We start from the raw sequence: 19,943 nt of genomic DNA on the forward strand, positions 1-19,943 counted from the left end.
CAACCTCCTACTGATGGGTTGTGTTTGTTTTACACACACAACCCACCCATTGGTGCTTCCAACATATACAAGTTGGGTTTTAACCATTGACACATTCAGTCCATAAATGCAATTGAAGCTGACAGAATTTCAACCTAATTAGATCATAGTAACCCACCTGGATCAGTGTATCAACTCAAACCATGCTACAAAACACACACTGAGCACTAAGGGTGATATGCCAAACGCTTGGAAAACTTTGTTGGTTCTGATGACTAGTTACACATTAATACGAACTGACATCTACCAGAGAGGATCTGAGCCACTCCAATTATTCTAGTAAGATGTTCTATTTAAAAATTATGAGCTCTGTATACTAATATTGACATCATGAAGTCAATCAGACTTTGCACTTACAATCTGATTATCTTAAAGTGCTCTGTATAAATAAGTACCGTAAAACACACTCAAGTGATTTGGTCAGGATTGCACACAGAGATAGCAACAGAACTGAAGACAGAATGCGGGGGTCTCCTGCCTCAGTCCTCTAGTTTGACTATTAGATTATACAGCTTCTCACTGATTGAGACATGTTGCACCTCTGATGTGTGTATTGGTGTATGGAATTCTTTAGAAGCTGTATTATACTAAATGGAATGGGTGCCAACTAAGAGGATTCCTGATAACCTAGCTGGAATTTACTGCTATATATTAGTGTGAAGAAGTTCAGCCCATCAATCCAGGTAATAACATTCTCCTAAACTGGGCTAGTATAACTATTTCACAATTTACAGCAAATAAGTACAAAAGAGGACAACTCACTAGTTGCAGGCAGCACAGAAGTGGGTTTTAGTCATTTAAAAAACGGTCATAGAATTAAGGTCTCCTGTTTTCAAAATAAATGTTTGCTTTACTTCAGCATGTTTGTGCTATAAAAGCCTCTGTATTTTACCTAACAACAATAGATCATGACCGTATGAGAATGTTCTGTCCTATTGATTTCAGTGTCCCAGTTTTTTTATGCTGTTCAGCTTTTACAGAATTAGGGATCTACTTTTGCAGAAATATTTCTTTTTCCCACTTTTATTAACACTTTGTTCACGTCTTCAAGTAGATACAGGATCTAGTGACAAATTTAGGTGTGCTGTGCCAAAAAGAGGGACAAAAAGAATATAGCTCCTGTTGAAGATGATGCAGCTGTACACCAATATGCCCACATGTTGGCCAACCTGAAAGTCCACGTGCTGATTTTTTCTGCATGAGTCAAGTGACAGTCTCTGTACAAATAAGTGTATGGTGCATGTAGATCAGTTCCATGCAAACACAAAGATTATTATTATACATATATTAGAAATACAATCCTATACTGACACACAGGAGGAAAAATTACAGGAAAAGACAGTTATTTTACTTTCAATTTTGGAATAAATGCACACACTACAGATATGCCCATGAAGATCAAACAAGCAACTGTTTAATTATAAAGATATAATGGCTCTGGAGGCTCTCTGGTGACCTCCAACCATGGAGAGCAGAGCTTGATTAGATAGCAAAATCAAGAAACAACCACCATTTGTGATTTGTTTCTCTGTATTAACTTATGTAGATTCAACTGGGTATGGAATTTTTGTTTTACAATGTCTTTAGTCTGGTTTTTTTTTACCCCCTTTGAAAATAATTCAAATAAATTATCACTCTTAACAATAATGGATTAATAAATAGCAATGGTTAGAGCTACATATGATCCAGACAAGTGTAGTGAATGCTTCTCTATGCACTGTTCTAGATCTGACAGATTTCCAGTCTTGCCATATTTTAGGATATGACAAATCATTGCTAACCATCGAGGTGCTGAATTTTTATTTGTGAAATAAACAGCATATGAACATACAGAAGATTCCTGGAAGTGAACTGTGCAATCCCTTTCTATTGTACTCTTACCCCACCCACTCAATCCCAATTTGCCCTTTAGAGACAGCATTTATCTTGACACTTGCCTACTTTACTAGCTATAGAACCATACCTTAGATTGCAACTGAATGCATCAGGTACAACAGATATAGCATAATACCATGATGTAGCAAGTACATCATAATCATTCATTCATGCCAGCTGAGCATACATACAAGTGACAGAAGATTCAGTGGAACTCCAGCACTGGCATTAAAAGAACCATCCTCTTTATACGTTAAGGCTATTTAGTTGCAGGGATATAAGATGGGATGTGGTTTAACAAAACAACCTAATCATTTTTCTTGAAAGTATGAGAAGAACCTCTTTCTTCAGAAAACTCAAATTCTCTAACAAAGGCAATTCATTTAGAGAGCGATCCTTTAACCTGTTCCTAAATGCTTTCAGGGATTTATAGTTCTCATAAATGTCTAAGGGTCTTCTCCTTTCTAACAGCTCTTAATCAGGGCTGCCCAGAGGATTCAGGGGGCCTGGGGCAAAGCAATTTTGGGGGCCCTTCCATAAAAAGTTGCAGTACTATAGAATACTATATTCTCGTGGGGGCCCCTGTGGGGCCCAGGGCAAATTGCCCCACTTGCCCCCCCCCCCCGGGGCAGCCCTGCTCTTAATTTAACTCCTCACACTGCTCTCTTATTGCTTGCCAAGGGAGGAAGTATCAAGATCTGGAATCATCTGCAGGGGGCGGGAGTAGAAGAGCTGGGAATATTAATGAAAGAAGCAGAGTGCCAGCTTGAGAAGATTCCAAGGATTCCAACTACACATTCAAACTGCCATTAGGATTTTTGTTTGTTTCAGAAGCCTCAACAATTCTGGAATGTCTTGCATTTCTAGTAGCCTACATTCTATCCATGGAAGGCAGGTGATGCTATTGAAGATTTGAGTTTTATCTTGTACTTTAAAGTCCTATATCCACAACTAAAAATTCTTGCTGAAGTCAAGATGTTTCATGGAAGTGATTAAACTATTATCCAGGTAATTATTCCAACATTTTATAGTCCTCAGACTCACCAACACTGATTTCAACAATTTCAGATATTGGTGGGGGATAACAAGTTACGGTATTAGACAAACTGAAAATATTTGCCTCTGAGCTAATTCATATAATTTCTGGTAACTGTAAGTAATCAGTCTTGCCAAACCGTGATCCTTTAACCATGTTGTCTTGACCGATAACGTCTTACAAGAAGCGAATTCACTCACCCACGCAACTGGGTCTCACTTTATTATTGGAGTCAAGTATCAGAGGGGTAGCCGTGTTAGTCTGGATCTGTAAAAGGAGCAAAGAATCCTGTGGCACCTTATAGACTAACAGAGGTTTTGGAGCATGAGCTTTCGTAGGTGAATACCATCGCTTATTTGCACCGTGGTGTCTAGGAAGTGGACCTCCTGTGTAGATTGGTCCAGGCTGAGGTTGATGGTGGGGTGGAAGCTGTTGAAATCATGGTGGAATTTTTCCAGAGACTCCTTCCCATCTTCATCATCTGGACCCATGGGAAGGAGTCTCTGGAAAAATTCCACCAATCTGGACCAATCTACACAGGAGGTCCACTTCCTAGACACCACGGTGCAAATAAGCGATGGTCACATTAACACCACCCTATACCGAAAACCTACCGACCGCTATGCCTACCTTCATGCCTCCAGCTTCCATCCTGGGCACATCACACGATCCATTGTCTATACAGCCAAGCACTGAGGTACAACCGCATCTGCTCTAACCCCTCAGACAGAGACCAGCGCCTACAACATCTCCAACAAGCATTCTCAAAACTACAATACCCGCACAAGGAAATAAGGAAACAGATCAACAGAGCCAGACATGTACCCAGAAGCCTCCTACTGCAAGACAAACCCAAGAAAGAAACCAACAGGACCCCACTGGCCATCACATACAGTCCCCAGCTAAAACCCCTCCAACGCATCATCAGGGATCTACAACCCATCCTGGACAATGATCCCACACTTTCACAGGCCTTGGGTGGCAGGCCAGTCCTCACCCACAGACAGCCTGCCAACCTGAAACATATTCTCACCAGTAACTGCACACCGCACCATAGTAACGCCAGCTCAGGAACCAATCCATGCAATAAACCTCGATGCCAACTCTGCCCACATATCTACACCAGCGACACCATCACAGGACCTAATCAGATCAGCCACACCATCACCAGTTCATTCACCTGCACGTCCACCAATGTAACATACGCCATCATATGCCAGCAATGCCCCTCTGCTATGTACATCAGCCAAACTGGACAGTCTCTACGGAAAAGAATAAATGGACACAAATCAGATATTAGGAATGGCAATATACAGAAACCTGTAGGAGAACACTTCAACCTCCCTGGCCACACTATAGCAGACCTTAAGGTGGCCATCCTGCAGCAAAAAAACTTCAGGACCAGACTTCAAAGAGAAACTGCTGAGCTTCAGTTCATCTGCAAATTTGAAACCATCAGCTCAGGATTAAACAAAGACTGTGAATGGCTTGCCAACTACAAAACCAGTTTCTCCTCCCTTGGTTTTCACACCTCAACTGCTAGAACAGGGCCTCATCCTCCCTGATTGAACTACCTCATTATCTCTAGCTTGCCTGCATATATATACCTGCCCCTGGAAATTTCCACTACATGCATCTGACAAAGTAGGTATTCACCTACGAAAGCTCATGCTCCAAAACCTCTGTTAGTCTATAAGGTGCCACAGGATTCTTTGCTGCTTTTATTATTGGAGACTATCATCCAATTTGCACTCTCTACTATAAGGGCCAAAAAGAGATCCCTATTTTCTGTTAGAACAACATTTAATCATTATGGCTACCTTGCTGGAAGTCTGACTGTCAAGAAAGTGACTGCCAGCAAAACAAGTGAACTCTAGATTGAAGGTAGTCACTTTTTATTACAAAGTGGTCAGTCCACAACAGAAATCCCACTCCCACTCCACCCCACCCCCAAGCAGAGTATTTACACCAAAAAGGAAGACTGCTAGAGATTTCATGAAGCGCACTAAGGATTTCACTATTGCTATCGATTTTACGTGGAAGGAGCTCAGTTATGAGCACCAGTATGAAACCTTAGGATAGCTACACTACTATTACTTTTGTGCTAAACAGTATCAGTATATTAGAAAATGTGCCTCCAAGTACTCACAAAAACTGGAACTTCCTACATGATGCCATATCAATTAAAACATCAAAGTGGTTTGGTGCAGAAATTCAGTAATTTCCCCCTCCTATGCCCTGCCCCTCCCAAAAAGTGTAATACAGAAATGTGGGAGTTGTCAGGATAAAATACTACATATGTTACTCTGGAAAAAACAAAGTTACTACCTAAAACTGATAACTTTAATGATACCATCAACTTGCTATTGGTAGAGATCCAAACTTTGATGCACCCAAATAAAAAGATTTAAGCGGGTTCCTAGATGTCATCAGGCACCATCTTAAGCAACCTTAAGCATAGAGTTATGTACTGCTTTTCTGTGATTCTACTCATGCCACAGAAAAAAAGTCCTCAGGACAGAACAATACAATACCTTACCAAGCTCAGTCTTAACCTTTCTGGATTTCTTCCCTAAAAAGGGCAGAATATGTCCTTAAAATTTAAACTATTTCAACAATTGACAAAATGCTTGAACTTGGTCTTTGGATGCAAAGGTACAACAGAGAGGGAATAATGTATTAGGGAAGTATTATCCCCATTTTACAAATAGGGAACAGAGATACAGAGAGTATGTTCACATAGCTGCTGGGAGCATGTCTCACAGCCCAGGTGACAGACTGGTGTTGGTGGGGCTCAGGGTAGTGTACAAAAATAGCTGTGGAGGCATTTGCTTTGATGTTTGGGCTCAGGCTCGGAAGTCCATGCTCCCTCCTCTAGGCTTCAGTGTCCAAGCTCCAGCCTGAGCCAGAACATCCACATTGCTATTTTTAAACGTGCTACAATAAGTCTGTCAGCCCAGGCTGCAGTTCCCAGTAGCCATGTAGACATACCCAGAAAAGCTAAGCGGCACAAGGTCACACAGGAAGTATGTGGTAGAGCACAAATTCAAAGTAGGTTTCCCAAGTACTAGGCTAGTATCTAAACCACTGGACCAACCTCCCACTCTAGAAAAGCTTCTACTCAACATGCCTGCATGCCTCCCTCCCTCCTACAGTGACTGATTTTGCCAGTTCTAGAACATGATCATCCTTTTATTCCATTTGCTTTCTACCATCCTCCGTTCCCACCCACATATCTCCCAACCAAAAAAAAGAGGAAAATTAGGAAAGATTGAAAGTAAAGCGTTGACTTGCTTTTCATAGGTAAGTGTCTAAGAACAGGTATAGCTTCATAACTGACAGCATCAATCAACAGTTGCTGTAGATGAATACATTCATTCAGCAGAACCTGATATTTTATTTTTTGTATTATACCAGTGTCTAGGAACCTTAATCAAGATTAGGACACTGAGGCCTGGTCTACACTACACGTTTAAACTGAATTTAGCAGCGTTAAACTGATTTAACCTTGCACCCGTCCACACAACAAGGCCCTTTATATTGATATAAAGGGCTCTTTAAACCGGTTTCTGTAATCCTCCCCGACAAGGGGAGTAGCGCCGAAATTGGTATTGCCATGTCGGATTAGGGTTAGTGTGGCCGCAAATCCATGGTATTGGCTTCCGAGCGGTATCCCACACTGCACCATTGTGACTGCTCTGGAAAGCAATCTGAACTCAGATGCACTGGCCAAGTAGACAGGAAAAGCCCCGCGAACTTTTGAATTTCATTTCCAGTTTGCCCAGCGTGGAGCTCTGATCAGCACGGGTGGCGATGCAGTCCCAAATCCAAAAAGAGCTCCAGCATGGACCGTACGGGAGATACTGGATCTGATCGCTGTATGGGGAGACAAATCTGTTCTATCAGAGCTCCGTTATGGAAGATGAAATGACAAAGCATTTGAAAAAATCTCCAGGCTATGATACAGAGTCCACAGCAGGGACTCAGCACAGTGCTGCGTGACAAGCGTAACGGAAAGCCAAGGAATCAAATGGACGCTCATGGGGGGGGGACTGAGGACTCCAGCTATCCCAAGGTCCCTGCAGTCTCCAAAAACCATTTGCATTCTTGGCTGAGCTCCCAATGCCTGAAGGGTCAAAAACATTGTCCAGGGTGGTTCAGGGTATATCTCGTCAATTTACCCTCCCCCTCCCGATGAAAGAAAAGGGAAAAAAATAGTTTCTTGCCATTTTTCAATGTCACCGTATGTCTACTGCATGCTGCTGGTAGATGCAGTGCTGCAGCACTGAACAGCAGCATCCCCTCCCCTTCTTTTCCTGAAGGCAGATGGTACAAAATGGTGGAAAACCGTCATCATCCTGTGAGTATTCCTGGCTGGCCTCAGTGAGGTCGGCTGGAGGTGCCTGGGTAAAAATGGGAATGACTCCCAGTCATTCCCAGCAGATGGTACAGAATGGCTGGTAACTGTCCTCATCATAGCAACTGGAGGCTGAGCTCTATCAGCCCCCTCAGCTCCTTTCATGTCTAAAGAAAAGATTCTGTACTGCCTGGACTATCATACCAGCGGGAGGCTTCCTCCCCCTCATTTTATCTCACTAAAAAGTCAGTGTTTCTTATTCCTGCATTCTTTAATACTTCATCACACAAATGGGGGGACACTGCCACGGTAGCCCAGGAGGGTTGAGGGAGGAGGGAAGCAATGGGTGGGGTTATTGCAGGGGCACTCCCTAGAATGGCATGCAGCTCATCATTTCTGCGGGATCTCTGGGGCTCTGACCCAGAGCAGCTCTGCTCTCTGGCTCTCTAGCAGACTTGCCCCATATTCTAGGCAGGACTGATTCTATTTTTAGACAAAACATAAAGAAGGGAATGACCCAGGCAGTCATTCCCATTTTTGTCCATGCGCCCCCGGCCGACCTCAGCGAGGCCAGCCAGGAGCACCCATGACAGCAGCAGACGGTACAAAATGATTGATAACCGTCATCTCATCGCCAATTTACAATGGCAGACGGTGCAATACGGATGGTAACCATCTCTGCTACCTTGCAAAGGCAAATGAATGCTGCTGTGTAGCACTGCAGTACCGCCTCTGTCAGCAGCATCCAGTACACATACGGTGACAGTGACAAAAGGCAAAACGGGCTCCATGGTTGCCATGTTATGGTGTCTGCCAGGGCAATCCAGGGAAAAAGGGCGTGAAATGATTGTCTGCCATTGCTTTCACGGAGGAAGGATTGAGTGACGACATTTACCCAGAATCACCCGCGACACTGTTTTTCCACCATCATGCATTGGGATCTCAACCCAGAATTCCAATGGGTGAGGGAGACTGAACTATGGGATAGCTACGGGATAGCTGCCCACATGCAATGCTCCAGAAATCAACGCTAGCCTCGGTACATGGACGCACACCACTGAATTAAAGTGCTTGGGGTGGCCGCATGCACTCGACTTTATACAATCTGTTTTACAAAACCAGTTTCTGTAAAATCGGAATAATCCCATAGTGTAGACATACCCTCACAGAGACATTGCACAAACATAAAATAAGAGATTCTCTGCCCTTATGATCCTTATAATTAAATTGAGCAATAGGTGGCAGTATATGCAGGACAGTCTTGTACCTGAAAATACACATTATGGCTTACTATTGAAAGGTTCTGATGAGTATCTAATGGCCCAAAGAGCTTTTGTCAAAGCTTTCAGCATGTCTACAATGCTTAGATGAAAATCCAGACTCCATTAGTTTTTGAGCTGGAAGAACTGGCCAATTGTGTGAGCATGCCTTTCACCCTTTATTAGATGGTGACAGAGATGGTTAAATCATCAATCTGCTATGTTCAAGACCCAAACTATAAGCCTACCAAATGGTTTTATCAAACACTATGGGCCACTACAGAATCTTTCATGGCAGCACCAGACTGATTTCAATGACATTATGAAGAGAAGTGGATGCAAGAGGTGTTGAACCATATAGCTAAGGTAAAGAGTGTAGTGTGTATCAATTTACTCAATTCTAGAAGATGCAAGCGAGGGAGAGAGAAATGTACTAAATTGTATCTAATAATTTTCTAAATTTGGAACCCCAAAAGTAAATGGCAAAGTCCTATCAATTTTCTTGAGACTCTGCCTTTTTTTCCTTCCTTCTCTTTGTAAATGTTATTATGACATGAAATTGATTAAAATAATAGCACCATAGCTCCTTCACAGAGCTGGCTCAGGCAATGAAAAAATCATAGTATAAGAGGGCTATTAAACAGGTGTTTTTATTAATGTTGCAACAGTCTAAAATGTTCGTGGACTTAACTTATAATAGTTGGAATAACTTACTTAAAAAATAAAAACCAGAACAACTTGTGCTTTCAGGCTGGTAGAATCTGACTGTTGGAGAATAATCAGTGGGCCAACTTGCAGAGTAAAGTGCTGTTCATTGAGAATAACATTGGCTGAATCTGGCCCCAAGTAAATTATAACAAAGCAGGTCAGACTTAGAGCACTAGGCTGGTCCCTACTGAAGAAACAGGCATGTGTTAGTTTGCAGATTTAGGCATACAACTCTCCTTCACCCCATCTTTTTAAGAGGAAATCTCCTTTTCTGATGGAGTCTGAGGATCTTCCCATGTTTCCCTCCCCCGTTTTTCATGCTTTAGCACACCCTACACTTTCAAAACTTCAGAAGGAAAGACTGATCGAAATATAGAATAAAATACAATAGGCAGCAAAAGAAGAAACTAGTGTAAGTTTAAAAAGGAGTCAAACAAATTTTACACCCCTCAAAATACATAATGGGGTACAAACGCCAATTCAAAGGAGATGATACACCCAGGTGGACTTTTAGATTCTTATGTTCTAAATTGTCTCTTTATAGTAGTGCTTTTCTTCATGAGGTTGCTCATGATACTCCTATCATGATTGCAGAGTCACAACAATACCTGTAGTAACTATTAATTAATTTTTCAGAGAGGACAGCCAACCATGTGTTTGTGTAAACAGTCTATGTATGTGTTGCTGGATAGGTGGTAATTTGCATAAAACACTATTTTAAAAAGAATAGTAATGGAGGTAGCAATAAAGAATGTGTAAGTATAACCCGCAGTCTTTTGTCAGAAAGTCAGATTGTTTTTGTTTCCCTTAATTATTGTCCACAGAGCAAAACAAACATCCAGTTCTCCTGCAATAATCAGTTCAGTGAACTAAGAAGTTTATTGTGCCATTAGTATTCCTTGAACTTAATATTAAGCAAGCTAAGTACAATTTTACTACTTGGTAGCCTGGCACAGTTGAAGCATGAACACACAGTACCCAGAGAACAATAAAGTTATAAATCAAAAGTTAATGTCAAGTCTACCATGGCATCCCACTGCAACCTGAGAATATAAAATAGTCTTAATACTACAGAACACTTACATACAATTAAAGTCATTAGTAAAACAGAATTTGGTAAGCAGAGAGAGGCTTCCAAGACAATAATCTTAAGTTTTCAAAACACGTATAACACAAGTAAACAAAGGGGATTTTAAACTTAGTTTGACTTACTTATTGTATTAGATAGTGTCTGAATTACCTTTAACAGCTTCACACCCCTCCTGGGTAACTTGAAAAAAAAACAACAACTTTCTAGTAAGCCATTTTGCTTACATCACTGGGAAGACTGGCACAAAAACAAACTTCTTAAATTAATCTGCTCTTGTTACTTATCCCCTATCTATTCAGCCTAACACAACAGCTCTGAAGGACCACTTTAAAGAGTGAGGGAATAAGTTTCTCTCCATTCTTTGGTCTCCCTCTGAGCAGGACCAGTGCCAGGGTTTCTCGCGCCCTAGGTGCACGGCCATTTCGCCGCCCCCCGCGCTGATCCCGGGGCTCCGGTGGAGCTGTCGCAGGCGTTCCTGAGGGAGGTCCACCGGAGCTGCGGGAGCAGCCGACCCTCCGCAGGCATGACTGCGGCAGCTCCACTGGAGCCGCGGACCAATGGACCCTCCGCAGGCACGACTGTGGCAGGTCAACCGGAGCCGCCTGCCGCCCCCCCCCGGGCAAAATGCCGCCCCCTCAATAATCCTGGTGCCCTAGGCAATTGCCTAGGCTGCCTAAATGGTAGCGCCGGCCCTACCTCTGAGATTCCCAACAATTATGCTAAATTATGGAGTGAACCACAAGTCCACTAGAAACTGAAGTCACTATATACCACCATCACCTCTGGAATGCTATTTCTACAAAAACCTTGACAGGCTACATCAAGCTCCCTCCATCATTACTTTTCTTCTGATAATACAGAGATTTTCAGTGTTTCTGGGCAGGTAAACATAAGTTGTATAGAATCAAAAACTCACCCTCTTCCTGAGGTTTGGCTCTATTAAAGAAATTAATAAAATAAAGTTCATCTCAAGGCTTTTTCCCATGCTCTATTTCTTCTGAGGTTTCTATCTCAAGATTACTCAACCTGCATCATATCTTCTCTTTTTTGTAGTGCCACACCCACCTCTATTATACCTGGGTGGAGTAATGAGCCATCTATTCAATGAGACAGTAGAATCAATGTAACCTTTTACCTGTAGACATCAGTAAGGAACACTGCCATTCTATTACAGGACAGTTCTAGCCTAACCAGTGATTCTATACAACATCATTATGGGGTTCCAATTCACTGTTTCTCACTGATTTCTTTTCATTTTAACTCACATTAGCACCGTGCACGCCAAAACCAAACTGGGTTCTTTCTAGCTCATGCATCATCAGTAATTAAAATTATTCAGGCCAATTAATGCCCTTGATTACACCTGTGCAAAGGTGTCTTCATATGATGCCTCAGTGACAACTGTGAATCCAAATGACCTTTCAATAGGTTGGCATAGGTAGCATTATGGGCATAGTAAATTACTGCTAACGATTATGAGTGAGATGGAAAGAACCCAGGATATGTCTGTGTGGGTGGCAATTAGGGGGAAAAAATCATTTTACTTGTAAACTAAGGAAATTTGATGTGGAAAGCAGTGAGAAAATATGAATACTAAATCTTATATGTTATTAGAGCCACTTTTCAGGGCAGAACTGCACTTTAATGGTCATTAACCACAAAACCCTTGTCTAGCTGTAAGAGTAATGTGAGGTATTAATAAGGGCAATAATACAAAACACTTTGAAGTAGTAAAGGTCACAACTTACAAATGCACATGCAAACTCTAAGGTGCCACTACATTAGGGAGAAACAACAGCAACAGTTGACAATTCAGAAAGACAGTGCAGGGATTGAATTCTAATCAGAGACTGATCTAGAGTTTGGCTTCCACAAGATAACAATCAAATAAAATAAACAATCTGCCTCCTGAAGCTTCATTAAAACCCTCCTGTTATTACGGTTATTGTGTTGGGGACTTATTGCTATTCCCAGCACCTTGAAACAGAGAAACAATTTGAACCCACATCCCATTTAGAGATAAGCTGCATTTTTATAGTAAGTATAAAATACAAAAAAAAAAAAAAGAAAAAAACACCACCCTGGCATAAAAACAATGAGAACTTACTGACATCCTCAAAGGCATTTTTGAAACATACCTTTTACAACACATTCACGAACTATTGTAGAGAAAGATCAAGCTATGGATCTTGCAGCAGGTGTTATGCTTGGAAAGAATGAAAATGATGCCTAGTTCCACATAAGATGGTCTGCTCCCCCACTGAATAGAAAGGAAGAGAATCTACTAGTGACTTGCAGGTGAGGTGAGAGAGATTAATATCTCTGGCTCCAGCACTGAGCCTATTGTAGAGAATTAATGCTCTTCAGGTCTCTACATTGAAACATTGAACAAAAGAACTCTCTTTCCCTTTTGTCCTCCTTACTCACACTTATTGTATGAAGTGCTTTCTTCTAACAAGAGGAATGGGTGGCAGGATCCTACTTCATCCTCTATTTAAAACTTGGTGCCAGTGAACTAGTGTTCAATGCAACTGTGACTCATCCTGCTCAAAAAATTGGTCTAATGTAGAAAGAAAAGTAGCAATATTATTTTTAGAGCTCTTTGAAAGGTTTTTGAGTTTTCAGATAAAATAAGTTTTTCAGAATTTGGTATGTAGGCATCTTTATATGAAATACTGAATTTTTCTATTCTGTTGATGTTCCACAGAGATTAATATATATGTGCTCACTAACATGTCTTTGGGCTGGTCTACACTACGGTGGGAAATCGATCTTAGATATGCAACTTCAGCTACGTGAATAACATAGCTGAAGTCGAATATCTAAGATCGGATTACTCACTCGTCCTCACCGCGCGGGATCGATGTTCGCGGCTCCCCCTGTCGATTCCGCAACTCCGTTGGGGTTGGTGGAGTTCTGGAATCGATATAAGCACGCTCGGGGATCGATATATCGCGTCTAGAGAAGACGCGATATATCAATCCCCAAGCAATCGATTTTAACCTGCCGATACGGCGAGTAGTTTAGATGTAGCCTTAGACTTGTTCTGTAGAATCATCAATAAGGAGTGAGTTTTCATTTTCCACTCCCTTCTATTCCCTAGTCTCTGTACTGAGGCTACTTGATAAGGTCACTAGTTAGCATCAAATGCAGTGTTCAAAAGTGTCTGAAAAAAGTTGTGGGGGCATCGTCTCATAATCAGGATGTACTAGCTTTGGTAAGATAGCGCTTCAGTGCACACCTCAGCAACCCACTTTGCTTTTTCACTTTTGCCAGCTCTGTGACCCTTTGTGATACTCCACTACCTCCCCCCCACAATTTAAATGCTGGTCCAGTGTGATAGTGGATTTGTAATCTGGACACTTGTACACAAGGAATTGGATTTAGAGCATGAGTTATCACTGTTACATACTGTAGATATCTTAACTAAAGAGTGGAGCTATTGGAAACCGGCTGTAGGGCAAAAATTCATGGACTTTTGCCATTCCAGTTAATGCAGATCTTAAGCTCAGAAACTTTTTATTTACAGACTAGTCTTCTGTAGTATTGCATTTCCCACAGATGAGCTTATAAGATGATAAAATAGAGATGGGGTGGCCATAACTTCTCAGCCTTCAGCCTTAGGTACCACATCTCTCTTTCATTCTTGTTTCTTTACTCACTTTCTGCCTGAAAACGTCTTGAAATCCTGCCTCTGTTCTATCTTCTTTTAAGTCAGCAAAGCTGTGAGAGGAGCATAGGTGTACTGAGACTCACACCACAAGTGCTTTGCAGCCCAAGATCGTAAGAGCAGAGCAAAGCAAAGCAAACTATGTAGCAAAACACACAATTGCAAGTTTTCCCACCTTGAACTCAGGTGCTTTAGGCCTAGACTCAGGACTCCCCACTGTTCTTGAAAAGCTATCACTGCATCCTAATTATTTCCAGCCTCAGGTTCTTTGTCTTCAGTCTGTACCACCATAACTGCAAGGCTGAGCTGAGTCAGTCTTTTATATCCCATTCATTTTACCAATTAACCCACCTTTTGAAAGGATCTCTTTATATTAACAGCCTCCCGTCCTGTGAACAATCATCATCTAAATATCCAAAATAGTTTAGTCAATCCTGCCTCACCTGATTCAGAACAACTTCAGCATAAAAGATGCTCAGGCTGTTATATTCTTGCATATTTTTAACAACAGTTATGGTTCATTGTTTAGAGACTTGAGACTCAGAACTCCTGGGTTCTGTTCTTGGCTTTGCTACTGAGTTAAAGTTGGGTATGTCACTCTGTACCTCATCTCCCTGTATGTAATATAAATATAAACACGTTAGAGAGGTGGTGTTAGGATGAATTAATTAATTATTGTAAAGCACTGTGAGATCATCTGACAAAAGGTAGTTACGTATGTCTAAAAAGTATTATTTTTATTAAATGAAATAAATATAGGGTCCCTCCTTTCCCCATTGCATTAGGGGTCCATAGTTAACTTGAAATCTAAACAGCTTCAAAGAAGAAGTTTAAAGTAGTTCATTGAATGGTCTCTGTAGATTCCTTTTCATAAGATGCACCAAAAGTGCAAACTGAACCTGTCTAGGATGTACCATTGGCATACCCTGTGAATGTGAACAGTCCATCACAAAAACCTCCAATTACAGGTGAGTAACCTCCATTTTCAGACACTATTCTTATTTAATATATATAGCACCATAGCGTGTAAAGGCCCCGTTTGGAATTGGGACTCCATTGTGCTAGGCACTGTACAAATACAAAGTCAAAAAAAATCACTGTATCAAAAATCACATCCCCCTGCCAATGTTCATAGTTGTACAATCACATTTTCTATTTTAATAAAACTTTTTCTCTCACCTCTTGGTGTATAAAAGACACATATACACAGGCACCAAAACCACAGATTAAACAATCTAGAAAATAAAAAAAAATTTTCTCTCTAATCTCTGGTTTTATTTGTAATAATATTTGTAATAATTTTTTTAATTGACAGTGTCCCAAAATTCCCTGCCCATGTTTTCATTATTTCCATCTCCCCTCAACATAAATTATCTTGTGGGGCAACTGATGTCCTATTTATAGATAATAAAATCACTCAGACAAGATTCCACCATCTTCCTATCTATCTAAATTTATCTTGTCTTCTTTAATCTAGGTATTAAACTCATCACTGTTATTTCACTGCTTTACAAGCAAACTAGTCTAGAACCAGTAGTTCCTTGCTGATTGGTTCTCTCAATCCCCTCTGCCCTATGAAAGAGAGGGATGTTTTCATACTCCTTTGAGGTTTTTTAAAAACAGTTGTGGGAAAGCTATGGTGAGAAACTGGGCTCTTATTAGCTCGAATCTCTTATTTGCTCCTATTATCAGGAACCTGAAATTTGACTCATCCTGAATTTCTGCATAAAATCAAGCTGGACAATGAGAATGCACACAGTAAGACCTCAGTAAACTGAGCAAAACCAGCCCCTCCTGGGCCCAATGTTGCACTGAAAAACCTGCTAGCATGCTATATAGACCGTGGCTGTATAAATAAAATGATGAAGGTGTTGGGGCTATTTAAGGTTAGCTATATTTTCATGTACCCAGTTAGGCAGTTTTTGTTTACCATGTTTTCTTAGTATATCATGTATGGATAGTAATCTGGTTTAATGCTCCTGTTTTTTTATTATATTTTTGAGCAGCGGTAGGGTTTGTACAATTACAAATTGTAACTGCTGTAGATTTGTTTTTCTTTAGAGGTGCTCAGATACTACAATGATGAGCACAGTAGAAGAACCTAATAGCATACAATGGAATTTTGGAATCCTATATTATTGTTCTAGAGGCAAAATCTAATCCCCTGTGTTGAAAACCTACTGCCTGGTGACTGTACCTATATGACTTCAGTTAATGTGTTATCAGCCTATATTAAATAAAAGTTTTCACCTTTCTAAATGCATTATTATTCCAAGTGGTTTGAGCACTCAGTTATGACCCTGGCTCTGACACTAATAGCCTCTGTGGTTTGAGGCTTTTCTTTCCCTTTTTTCCATTTCTTTATTAACTTTTCTATTTCTTTCCTTTCATCTCCTTCTTCCATTGTCTTCTTCTCCCTCCACTTTCTTTCTTCCAAGTTACTACTATTCTCTCTGTATATCTACATTTTATTTATTCTATCTTTACCCCTTGCATTTCTTTTTTGAAAAAAAAAATCCTCAGTTTTATACAGACTGACAGTATCTTTTTTTCTTCTCTTCTTTCCTTTCTCTCTTCATTAGCCTCCACCCTTCTCTTCTCTTCCTCACTCCTATACTTTGTTATCCATTCCCTACTCCATAGCTAATTATTGAACATTGTTTCTCCATCCTTGCTCTCCTTCTCTTCAGGCACCTTCATTTCTTTCAACCCATTACTCATTTCCCCCACTGTTCTACTTCTTGGGCTCACCCATCTCTTAATTCCTTTATACCTCTTTATATGTTATCTGTCCCCTTTTTCCCTCATTCACCCTAGAGAAAGTTCTTCCTCTCACTTTCAACTCTTCTTTCTCATCCCTTCTTGAGCCACCAGCCTTTCCTGGGCCACCTCTACAGTTTCTCCAAGCCACCTCCCAATCACTATGTAGCAGCACTGAGGAAATTAGGGCCTCATCTCTCTCACCCCCATACTGCAGCACTGGAAAGAGACTGGCTCTATGATATAGACCCTTCCTCTCTCTTCCAACTGCCACAATTGTCCCTCTATTGCAGTTGTCCTGCCAAGCTGCCTATAACCGTTACCAGTTGCCACAGATTTCCCTCCAATTGCCACAGGTTTCCCTTCAGCTTCTGCTATCACCAGCTTCCATGGTCACCAGTTGCCATATGTTTTCCTCCAACTGTCTTCAGCTACCACAAGTGTCTCTCCAGCAGACAGCCAACAGCTGCCACTTGTGTTCCTCCAGCTGGCACTGTTACAGATTTCTTTCCAATGGACATTCTGTCAGCAATTCCCATGTCCCAACAACTCACGCTGCCACAGACTTCCTCCTAAATGCCATTGTCATCAACTACCATGTGTCCCTTCAACTGCCACTGGTCGCTTCCAACTGCCACTAACACTAGTGGCCATAGATGTCCTACATACTTCCACTGTCACCAACTGCCACAGATTACCCTCCAATTGCCATTAACTGTCATCAGCTACCACAAGCGTTCCTTCAACACAGTCACCAACTACTACTTCCTGTCACCGAATGCCACAAGTCCTTTCAACTTTGCCACCAGTTGCCACACTGTCACCAACTGCCACTTATATCCAACTTCCACTGTCTCCAACTGCTTCTGTCATCAGCTGCCACTGGTTGTCCTCCTACTGTCCCAAATGCCATACTGTCAAACTCACATCTGCCATAACTGACCCTCCACTGTCATCTAATGCCACTATCATGGGTTTCCCTGCAACTCCTGTTAACTGACACAAACTTCCACACAGATATATTCAGTCAACACACACACTGTCAACATCCAATCTTCTGACACTTAAGGGGCCAATGGCTACACTGTAGATCCCCCTGAGCGACATAACTTATGCCAGTTTAAGAGCTGGAGAAGAGCTCTCTCCTGTCGGCTTAGAGTGGCTACACTAGAGAGCTTACAGCAGCACAGCTGCACCGCCATAAGCTCTCTAGGGTAGCCATAGCCTTAACTAAGCCTACAAGGGCATTACAAGTGCAAGCTGTCATATTTCTTTTCACTAATCTTCTATGATCTCTGTCTTTTGTCATCCAGAAGTTTCTGTGGTAATTCCATCGCACAAATGTTTGGCCACATTGTGCATGAGTTTATTATTGTGTGTTTCCCTTCCAGTGTGAAGCTTATGCCACTTTGTTCCATTCCTTTTTACCTTAATTATTTCCCACACATGATGATGGTCTTTCCTTCTCTATTGTTTTAAAACAGGGAGTTTAAAACAACTGTGATCACTTTTTTCTGGTACAGGATGGAAAACTGGAATCACAAGTTTCCATGAAGGCTGGAATCACAATGGCAAGAGTCTTCTCATGTCTGCATGTTCGTGAGAAACAAAAGGAGGTGGATTGAAGAAACTGGAGGCCCATAAGCCATCATCGCATTTCTACAAATATGTAAGATTGGAAATGAGGACTATTAGATCAACAGTATTGTGAAGACTGGGGACACAGACTGAAAGAGGAAATACTTGGTTCTCCAGACCTGGCTACATTTTCTCTACTGTCTCATACAGAATAATGAGCCCCGCCCCCAATTCCTCTGAACTGACTTCATTATTAAATTTTCATTATTTCTGCTTGCCCTATTTTTTGCAGTTTTACTTTTCCAGAGACCTCAGTTAGATGCACCTTAAATAGGAGAGTTAAATGAATTTTCTCATTTAGGAAAGTTTCTAATTGGTAGCTTTCAAGGATATAGGTATTTAAAATCAGAAGTGTTGTGCTTCAGTATAGTTATATCTTCTATTTAGAACTAGGTTATTGGAATCTAATCCAAACATCAGTGGAAAGGTTTTTAATACCAGAAAACACTGATCAAAATTAAAAGCAACTTTTATTTTCAAATAAGTTGTTTTTTAATTCACATATCATATTCAGGTTTTTTATTTTGTCCATTTTTACATTTAATTACAGGGCTTCATCAGTGAAAATGTAACATGTGTGTGTCTGTGCGTGCATGCGTGTGCACACACGTGTATTCCAGGCTCAGAAAAGAGATGTCTCTGCTCTTCATGCTGAAAGATCTCTGTTCTCCATGCTATATCAACCATAAAGCACTGTGGTAAAGGGGGAGAACTGCTCTCCAAGCCATGGAGCACAGCACTGCAGTGCCTTGGGAAAGCGGAAGAAATCTGTACATGCCATTTAATGTGGTCCAAAAGGACCTTTCCCTGTTGTAGAGCTTGTGGAGGGCAGGGGATCACATAGACCTTTGAGGGATCTGTGCACTCTATATTGTAGGTCACTCCATATTACAGGGCACTGGAGGGGGCACCACAATCCCTGAGGGGACGGGCTCTTCCTGCTGTAGGGCCCTAGGTGGGTCTCTGCTTACTGTGGCATTGAAGGGAGCATGGGGGTCACTACAGACCTTGGCTACGGAGGTGAGGTCCATGCTCTCTGTTATAGAACAGTGTTCCTCAAACTTTTGCATTGGTGACCCCTTTCACATAGCAAACCTATGTGTGCGACTCCCCCTCCCCCTTATAAATTAAAAACACTTTTTTTTGTATTTAACACTATTATAAATGCTGGAGGCAAAGCAGGGTTTGGGAACTCCTGTTATAGAGCCCTGGAATCTCTGCCTACTGGAATCCTGAAGGACTAAGCAAGGAGGTACTCCAGGGCCTTGAGGCGTTTAGATCTTCCTATTGTGCCCCTGCAGCTCTCTGGGGGAGGCTTCTGTTTTGTCTCTACTGCAGAGCTCTCAGGGCCTTGCTGTGCTGTAGAACTGGAGGGGGCCACTGTGGGGCCCTGGGTGGGAAGTGGTGTGCTCTGCATTCCCAGCAGCAGAGTGCACTGCTGGCATGGGGTCCACAGGGCCCCGGTACCTACAGTCCATGTTGCTATGTCTGCTAATCTCATGGCCTGTCTT

Source organism: Gopherus flavomarginatus, chromosome 11, assembly GCF_025201925.1.
Source record: "Gopherus flavomarginatus isolate rGopFla2 chromosome 11, rGopFla2.mat.asm, whole genome shotgun sequence".
NCBI classification, from domain to species: domain Eukaryota; kingdom Metazoa; phylum Chordata; order Testudines; family Testudinidae; genus Gopherus; species Gopherus flavomarginatus.